We start from the raw sequence: 10485 nt of genomic DNA, 5'->3' as shown, positions 1-10485 counted from the left end.
TACATGCGAGGCCTGTCTTAGGTGCTAGGGTTACTTGTCTTCATGGAGGTGAAAGGCAAGTGGTAGAAATAGATAGTTGTAGTAGTCATTACTGCTGTTTTCAAAAATATTTCCAGTTCTCTCTTTCTTGAACATGATAGGATTTGACTTCTGGCCCCTTGTGATAGAGTGAAACCACATGACCAGTTCCGGCCTATGGACCAAGAGAAGTGATGTGCGACTTCCTAATGGCATTTAATTGCTGGCGTGAGGCCCACCCAGAGCTTTCCCTCCACTCCTGGAAAATCAGCCTAGGTCCCTGAGACATGTAGCATGTGCGATAAATAAACATGTGTTTTCTAAGCCACTGAGATTTGGGGAATATTTGTTAACTCAGCATAACCTGGCCTCTTCTGATACAATAATGATAAATAAGCACATGCCATAATATAATTACATAGATTTTTAGAAGGGATTAGAGCAATGGGAAAAAGAAAACCCTGAAGAAGATAAATGTTATTGGAAAGGCAGAGTAGGTGCATGGAGGGGAACTTTAAACAGGGCAATCAAGATAGGCTTCATTGTGAAAGTAATATTGGAAAAGCAAACAGGAGGTGCAGGTATCTGGGGAAAATTCTGTCCCAGGCAGGGGAACAGCTAGGCAAAGGTTGAAGGTGTGTCTGGCATGTGTTCAGGGAACAGCAAAAGGGTGATATGTCTGGAGCAAAGTGAGGGGTGAGGTCAGAGAAGGACTTCACATCACGAGGAGCCTCTGGGCCATGCAGGACTTAGCCATGTTCTCTGAGTGAGATGGGAGCCCTGGCAGGGGTGTGAGCCCAGACATGACATGATATGATTTATGTTTCACAGGATTACCCTGCCAGAGTTGAGACCAGGCAGTACATGAAGTTGGGAGACAGTATGGAAGTGGGGAGGCCTGGAAGAGTCTCCTGTGTATTCGAGGTGAAAGCTCTCTGTGGCTCACACTGGGTTATGAGGTGGAGGAAAATAGTTAGATCTTAGAAATACAAGGGACTTTAAAAGTCCCCGACCCTGGGGAACCAGCAGTTAGCGTAATGGCTATGTCGCTGGACTCCCACGTAGTCGACCGCGGTTCGTGTCCCGGACCTGGTGGCTTAAAACTCACGCCGGGCGCGTGTGCGTGCGTGCCCAAGATCCCGAGAGGAGAATGGAGGAGAAGGGATTGCGGCGTGACCATCTCCCCTGGGGGGTGATTTCTCGCTTTCTGTCTCTATGTCCTCTCTGTCTGTCTGGCGAGCGCACGCGCCCTACAGTGAAAATCTCTCCAAAAAAAAAAAAAAAAAAAAAGTCCCCGACCCTGTGGCTTGAGAAACATGCTGAGTACATGTGCATGCATGCCCAAATCTGACAGGAGGGAGAAATAGGGGAGAAGGTATTGCTGCAAGACCATCTTCCATGGGGAGTGTTTTCTCTTCTCCCTCTCTTTCTGTCTCTCACAGTCTAGTACATGCACCCTCTAGCAAAAAAAAAAAACAAAAAAAAAAAAAAAAAAAAAAAATCCCAACTAGTACACCCCAGTGGAGCTATGTAGAACTATTGGATATAGGAGTCTGAAGTTGGGAGAGTATAAAGTTGGGAGTTGTCAATAGAAAGATGGTATCAACAGTTTGATGTCTTAAATCCTCTTGGTTATAAAGAGGAATGTTGAAGTGAAGCATCTGGACAGATTCTGAAGAGTGCAGATAACATTACGGAAAACAATACAGTTAGCCGATGGGCACCTTCGATGGTGTCAGAGAAGCTCTTTCTGTCCCCTTTGCTTTAGGAATGTCAAGGACATTGTCCATTGCATCATGCAGTGATCCCTCTGTCCTAAGACATCTTTTTTTTCTAGGTAAGTTCTGGGAAACATTCTGCTTTTCCTGATATGTTTCCTCTTTTCTGAAAATGAAAATTATAAAAAGTTTATATGTCTATTTTCTCTTCAGCTGCCAGGGAGCTCAAAGCCAAATTTAAAATCCAATTATAATACATGAACCACTTGAGTCTATAGTCTGCATTTTTATTTCTTTCACTTTGACCTTCTACTTTTAATCCTGTTTTTTTTTTAATTATTATTTTTTATTTACCATAGGGTGTATATATACTTGCCAGAGAGAAAGAGAGAAAGAGACAGGGAAAGTGAGAAAGTACCCCCTTCTCATGGAGGATGTCAATGCCGAAATCCCTTCTCCTCTATCTCTCTCTCCTCCTTACCGTACATGTAAAGATGCTTGATGTGTTCTTCAGGCTGCCAGGTCTGGGACTTGAACTGTGAGGTCAGCCTTGTGAGATCTGGCCACCTTAACCACCACGCCATCAGCTGGCCCCCATTTTAGTTGAAAAGATTTTTGTTTTCTCATATGTGTTCTTGCTATCAAAATGTCTCAAATCTATATGGAATAAGGCAGAGTATAAAAGAGAGAAATAAACTTAATTGAATAAAGTTGCTTTTTAATAACAACACAACTCATTTGTAAGTAAAAAGATATTGAAAATTTGTCTCTAAAGTAATTTTTTCTATGCAGAATTGTACATTCCAACTGCCTTTCATTATAAAATGGAAAACGTGTCCCTCAAGGAAAAATAATTCTAGTCCCAAAATGTTATAGAAATCACACTTTAAATTGCAGCATATATGTAAATTCACATATTTTAAAGGAAATAAGTATGCTATTGCAGGAGACTGAGAAGAATATACAAAATAAGTCACAAAATACAAATGCAAAAGAACTAGAGTTGTTTTTATGTCTTGGTGCAATGATTTAAAGCTAGCAGGAAACAGAGTGTGGGTTTTCCTAATAGGACAAGCTGTTCTTTGAGTTTCCATGGCTTACTTTTTCCTGGAATCCACTGAAGCAGGATTTCTCAGACCTCAGGCAGCCTCATACACCTTTGCTTTGCCACATCCCTCTAAGTCACCCCCTTTTAAATTTTGCCAGAGGGAGCATGTGCTTGTGGCAGGGGGGGGGGAGCGGGGGGGAGAGAGAGAGAGAGAAACCCCAAACAGAGTGTGGGTTTTCCTAATAGGACAAGCTGTTCTTTGAGTTTCCATGGCTTACTTTTTCCTGGAATCCACTGAAGCAGGATTTCTCAGACCTCAGGCAGCCTCATACACCTTTGCTTTGCCACATCCCTCTAAGTCACCCCCTTTTAAATTTTGCCAGAGGGAGCATGTGCTTGTGGCAGGAGGGGAGAAGCGTGAGAGAGAGAGAGAGAGAATCCCCTTGCCCCTATGGGGTATGGTCATCATGCTGCAATCTCTTTTCAGTTTCTTCTTTCGGGGTTTTGGGCACACAGACATATGTGCCTGGGTGTGTTTCTTAAGCCATTGGATCAGGGACTCAAACTTCACAGTGGGCCATATGGAATCCAGTCACTTTAACCACCACGCCATTGGCTGGCCCAAGCCCCTGTTTTATCAGTCTATCAATAGTGGTTCTTCAAATCAATTCCTTCTTTAAATTTACATGTACTTAAAGAAGTAACAGTTTAACTAATATGTGTGTGAATTTATGGGATGGCTCTTTTCCTAATGCACACATTTGTAAGTATTACATTAAAAAAAATGGTATGGCATGTTCCTTTAAAACTATCTTTCACCCCATATTGATCATACAGCATGGAGGGCTAGGCTTTGCTCTGGAGGGTACTTCATCTAGACCAAGTGGGTGGGTCATAGAAATAACGAAATTAACTAGACTGCAGGGAGGAGCACCCAGGCATTAGGGTGATGGATATGCAAATGAGTCAACAGAGAGAGGGAGACTCGCCCAATTAAAGAGCAAATGAAGCGAAGTGGGGATACTCTGGTGGAAACACATGCAATGAAACCCTGTAGAATGATGGCTGAGTTGGGATCTTGAGAATGATGCCGTGTTCACATGGCAGTCCCTTCATTTCCATCTCTCTACTCAAGTCCACTTGGGATAAGGATTCCTTGCTATAATGTGGCCATGACGGGCATCTAGCTCATCACCAATTCTGCTTCTTAAAGTTTATTTTTATATTTATTGAGAAAGAGAGAGAGAAGCACACCCCCAATAGGGTCCCATGCTGTGATTCTCACAGCCCTGTTGTCTGGCCCTTCCAGACAACCTGGATCACAGGCACACATGCCTGGTGTGTACAGCTCAACAAACTTTGACCCTCTGTATGACCTCTAGCATTACAGAGAGCTGGGCCTCACTTCCAATTCTTGTTCGTTATGATGCTGACTCGTTTTGGCCAGCTGTAGAAAGGTTGGTTTCCAGCAGCAAATCTTTGTTTTGTTTTTGCTTTTCCAGACAGTATGTGTGCTCACCAGAGTAAGAAACAGAGACGGAGAGAGAGTAAGAGGGAGGAAGCCCACTAGTGAGATGAAAGCATCCCACTAGTATTCACATGGCAGTCCATTCACCTCCATCTCTCCACTCCTTTGGGATTTTGGGCATGCATACATATGTATCTTTCAAGTTCCCTGGAGTTGGGACTCAAACCAAATGGTTGGCCACATGGGTTCCAGCTTCCCTACCACTGGCCATCGCACCTGCCCTCCAGCAGTAAACAGTGGTTCTGAACTGTAGGCTCTGGACCTGCAGCATCAGCATCAGGGAACTTTTTAGACATGCAAATTCTTGGGCCCCTCCCCAAACCTGTGGGATCTACAAGCTGACCCTGCAGAGATTCTAAGGATGTTAAAGTTTGAAAACCACCATTCTGGAAGAAACCCTGTTGTTCTATAGTAAACAGAGCTCTAATAGCAAGAAAGCCCGAGTTTTAGTCAGAGATCTGTAGCCAATAAGCTGTGACCTCAGGCAAGTGCCAAATTGCTCTGACCTCAACCTCCTTATCTGGCACTAAGAAAAGGTCTGGGTCACAGCAGGGTTTCCTAGCCCCTCTAGAGCACTAAAGTCACCTGGGCTGGTCTGGCCCATAGGCTAGTGGTTAACAAGCCAGAGTCCACATGGCCAAGAACAGTTCAAATCTTGACACTGGCTTGAAAAACCCATGGAGTGTGTGTGTGTGTACCCAAATCCTGACAGGATGGAGAAATGGTGAAGGGATTGCAGCATGACCATGTCCCATAGAGGATGGGCGATGGTGGTTTTTCCCTTTTTCTCTAGCAAGTGCATACGCCCTCTTGAAATTAAAAATAAATAAATTGGGGACCAGCAGGTGGTGTGGTGGTTAAGGTGCTGGACACTCCCACATGGCTGACCACACGGTTCAAGTCCTGGACCTGGCGGCTTGCTTTCTTGCTTCTCTCTCTCTCTCTCTCACTGTCTCTTTCTCTGGTCAAATTAAAATAATGAATAAATAAAAGTCAATAAAAGTAATTATTTGAAAAATAAATAAATGAGTTGAATTGTAACGAATAGTAGTATATAATAAAAATATTTTTAAAAATCAATAAAATCACCTGGAAAGCTTTTAAAATTCTGATGCTGCTACACCAGAGTCTATATTTTATGATCTTATTAATGTTAAGTTCTAGAACAGGCCAAAATTAATGTATTAGGAAAGCAATCAGCACAGTGGTTGCCTGTTGGGAGGGGTGGATTGACTAGGCAGTGGCATGAAGGAACTTTCTGGAGTGATGGGGATGTTCTGACTTGATAGAAATATGGGCCACATGGATGTCAAAATTTATTTAATGGTACATATAATATGTGTTCAATTTATTACATGCATATTTACCTCAGAAAAGAACTGCAAATAAATATTGGAGTCTAGTTAAACATGAGTGCTGGGGCAGTCAGTGGTATAGAAGTGAAGGTGGCTGGATCCTACAAGGCTGACTGTGCAGTTTGAGTCCTGGACCTGGTGATCTAAGAAATGTGCAAGTGTGTGTGTGTGTGTGTGTGTGTGTGTGTGTGCATGCCCACAATCCTGAGAGGAGAATGGAGGAGAGGGGTTGCCCTGTGGCCATCCCTCCTTGGGGGTGCTTTCTCACTTTATCTCTCTGTCTCTCTCTCTCTGTGTCTCTTTCTGGCAAGTACACATGCCCTGTAACAAATAAGAAACAACGGCCACGTGAGTGCCGAAGTGTTGAGGAATGCTGTACTGATGTTACAACTCATTCTGGAATATGTTGGAAATGGGATGGCTTGTTGGATTAATAGAAGGATGGATGACTGGGAAGATACGTGATAAAGTGAGAATCACTAAATGGTCATTGAAGAATCCAGATGGTGGATATGTGTGTGTTCATCATCACGTTTGAATGTTTTCAATATTATACATTCTTGAGGGGAATTCTGATGCTGAGACCCTATACCTACATTTATGAATGGGGTCTTTCCTAAATTAAAAATTCTACTGTTGGAGAGAGATACATGTCTTTGTCCAGGTTAAGGTTTTTTTTTAGGTTCACTGCCATAAGGCATGTGTGTTCTCCAGTTGTATTTGCTAGGGAATGACAGAGACAGTGAAGGGGAAAGTGAGAAATCACCTTCCCCCTCACTCCCCGGGGGGGATGGCTGTGCCGCCATCCCTTCTCCATTCTCCTCCTGGGATTTTGGACATGCACATGTGCCCAGCATGATTTTTAAATCACCAGGCCTGGGACTTGAACTGCAGTCAGCCATTTGGGAGTCCAGTGCCTCAACCACCACACCACCTGCTGGCCCCAAGGGTAACAGTTTTAAACCCTTCACATACAAGTATTCCTGAGAGATGGGACACAGTGGAAGGTTGTTGGGTTTTCATCCCTGATAACGAACTTATTGGGTCAGAGTCTCTCCACAGTCACAATATTGGGAAGGATCTGGGTTTTGCACCTGGGCTTTGTTGTCATGGCCATTGCTGCTGCACCTCTGGTACCACCTGTATCTTCCTTGAAGTTTGGGCTCCGCGTTATGGAACTTCTACTACCTGCCTCTGCTGCGCCTCGGCCACCAGGGGGAGCAGTCACTCCACAGTTTCCTGAAGCTCCCACACTACTCAAACTCACAGCTTGAAATGATGAACCAAGAGGCCACGCCTTACTGGAATTACACCTGAGGTCTCAGCCATTAAAAAGATGGGAAAAAAGGGGTGGCCCTAGCATTCCCATCCTCCTTGTTGATATATTTCCCCTTTTCCAGAAACACTGAGGACCATACTCCAAAGTCGCAGAGATCCTGGGCTGGCAGGTCCTGGAATTTCTGGGGTCTGGTTGGGAGCCAGATGAGCTTAAGGGTGGGAACATGTTAAGAAGAGGGGTTTGGCCTCTTGCCTGTGACATGGGGCTGCGATGGGGTAGTTTCTTAAGACCCAGAGCCCCAGAGATTTGGAGGTAGGACTGCCAAGGTCTGGAGATGGCTAGATCCCTTGTTTGTGGTCCCCTGTGGTCTACACCAGTGAGACTCCCCAAAAAGCTGTGTACTGTCAAACTGGAACCCCCCTTTACCCCCACCCCCAATCCTAGTTTGTAGTATGCTGCTGGTTCTATGACATAAATACTCCCATCATGGCTGACTCTAAGCTACCTACATAGTGCCAGTGAATGTGGAGTTGGGAAGATATGCAGTAGGCCCTTGGGGGCCTGGTGGGTTGCCTGCCACTGCCCACGACCCACTGAAGGTGACAAGAGGGGATAAGCTGAGAGGAAGTCTCCACCTTTTAGAGGCAGAGGAACCAGCCAACCCCAGGGCCATGTCTTTCTTTTTTTTTTTTTTTTTAGTAATAATTTTTATTGTAATTTCTAACTTACGTTTAAGAATTGTACATCTCTGTGTAAAGTGTTTTTGAAAACATTATGCAATATGTAATTATCAAATCACAGCAATAAACATATGCACCATCTCCAACATTATTTTTAAAGAATTATTTTCCTTTTTAATAATTTATCTTATGTTATTTATTATTAGTATTCAACCTGACCAGAGAGAGACACACAGAGAGAGAAAGAGAGGGAGAGTGAAAGTGAGAAAGCAAGCCACTAGGTCTGGGACTTGAATCACAGTTGGCTATGTTGGAGTCCAGTGCCTTAACCACCACGCCACCTGCCGGCCCCTTTTCTCCAACATTTATTGGTATTTCGTTCTGTACACACTAAGTCTGTTCTTCTGTAATAGATATTTAATATGCCACCAGCTTCCTTTACCATGCTATAGTATTCTATATGCCATTCCACTTATTATTTTTATTTTTCTTTTTTGGAAGTTTTCCTATAATGCCCTCATGAGACAGAGTCAGAAAGAGAGGAAAATGAGAGATTACCCCCTGGGGAATGGCCATGCTGCAATCCTTTTTCTTCCATTCTCCTCTTGAGGTATAATTTTAAAATAGTTATTATTTATTTTTATTTATTCATTAATTTCTTTTCTTTTTTTTTTTGGACAGGTTTTTGCTATAGGGCGCGTGCACTCGCCAGCCAGCCAGAGAGAGACAGAGAGACAGAAAGCGAGAAATAACCCCCCCAGGGGGAATGGCCATGCCGCAATCCCTTCTCCTCCATTCTCCTCTTGGGATCTTGGGCACACATGCACACGTGCCCGGTGTCAGTTTAAGCCGCCGAGTCCGGGACTTGAATCACAGTCGGCTACATGGGAGTCCAGTGACATAGCCATTACGCTAACTGCTGGTCCCGTCCATTAATTTATTTTAATTTGACCAGAGAGAGACACAGTGAGAGAGGGAGAGTGAGAAAGTAAACCTCTAGGTCCAGGACTCAAACCATAGTCAGCATTGTGGAAGTGTCCAGTGCCTTATCCACAACAACACCTGCTGGTCCCTCCTCCTCTTGAGCACATGGCTGGTGTATTTTTCAAGCCACTGGGTCTGGGACAAGCATTGCACACTTGGCCATGTGGGGTCCCGCCGCCTTAACTTCCACACCACCTGCTAGCCCCATTCCACTTATTTACGCGCCTCTCTGTATCTGTTAGCCACGCTCTCCCTTTCCAGCTGCTGGTATCCACCACTACACTGTATGGTACAACGGAACTTTTAGCTTCCCCTAATGAATGAGGACCACTTCTTGGTAGAATGATTCTAAATTAATCCAGACCTGAGCGAAATGTTTAAAGAGAAAAGTAATATTATCAGTCCTCACCAGGAAAGTTGAGGTTTTCTCCGCTTCTATAGAGAAATCCACCTGGACCTGACATTCTCATTAGTATGTCATTTAAACAGGACAGGCTTCAGTGTGCAGGTGAGAACTTTAGTTTTCACAGCCATGGGATAAATGTCAGACCTTTTCACAGAACGAATCTGAAATTTGGAAGATCACTGTCATTTTTATACAGATGAAGCTCAGGTAGTTCTCTCTCCAGAACCTTCCAGTTAAAGAAGAGGGCAAAAGTCTGATCTCTGGGTAGGAATTCTGTTTCTTGTAGGTGAATTAATTGCTTTTTGCCTTGTACTATTTACAGAATGCTGATGACAAGCTGAGAGGAAGGAGGAAAAAAAACCCTCTTTTTAAAAGGAATTTTTAGGCACAAAAAGGAAACAATGCTTGCTAAGTGAGACAAAATGTGATGTGGCCTTAAAAAGGAGCAGACAAGGGTAAGTGGCTGCCTTGCGCTGAGGCTGAGTAAGGAACCTTAAGTGGCTACATAAGACCACTGGATGTGGATGAGGTGGGTCATTCTAGAATTTTCTAGGAACTCTGTTCCTCTCAATTTATGGTCCAACACACCTTTGCATTGAGAAGCATATTATGTGCTTTCCTGATAGACCCTGGAATTCCAATAGAATTGAAAAGCAAAAATAGTTGATTTTTTTTTTTTAGCTGAATTTTGAAATACTTCCTTTGTGGTGTAGTTCCTTTAACAATATTAACTTTTAGGCCCAGCTGCAGTAGTGCACCCTGGTCAATGCTGCCACTTGGCAGGCCGAGGCCATGTAAGAGGCCCGGATTTGATTCCTGACCCGTTCTAAAGACTGGCTGTGATGGTTCACTGACTCACAGGGCTAAAGCGCTGAGGATATCCTGTTTCAGCAAAGGATGAGGAGGGGCCTGGAACAGAGCCTGAGCTATTCTGGCCAGTTCCTCCTTATCTCAGGTTATATTTCCAGAATGTTCTACAGTCATTATTATTATTTTTAATTTGCCATAGGGCATGTGTGCTTGCCGGAGAGGGGGAAGAGAGAGAGAGGCAGACAGAGGAAAAGTGAGAAATCCCCCCCCTCCCTCAACCGCCTATAGGTAATGGCCATGCTGCAATCCCTTCTCCTCTAGTCTTCTCTGGGGATTTCGGGCACGCACGTACATGTGCCTAAACTGGTTATGAGCAAAAATTAGACATCTCCATTCCTGACTTAAAAAGGGAGAGCCTGTTCATTTCACACTTTCAACCAAATCATATGAATCATATGAATCCATAGCCAAAGGTTGTGTGCTTTCTATGACAAACATATCTTATGACTACTGTTTTTTAAACCATATGTTACAAAACATGAACAATGTTCCAGCTCCTTTTCTTTCCTGTTATCTCTTTAAAAGATGAGATGTGCTTGTAACAGTGGGATCTCTCAGATTTTTTTCTTTCTTTTTTTTTTTTTTTTTTTTTTTGAGGG

The sequence above is a fragment of the Tupaia chinensis genome, unplaced genomic scaffold, assembly GCF_000334495.1.
Source record: "Tupaia chinensis unplaced genomic scaffold, TupChi_1.0 Scaffold000279_1, whole genome shotgun sequence".
Lineage (NCBI taxonomy): Eukaryota > Metazoa > Chordata > Mammalia > Scandentia > Tupaiidae > Tupaia > Tupaia belangeri.
This window is presented reverse-complemented; position numbering follows the sequence as displayed.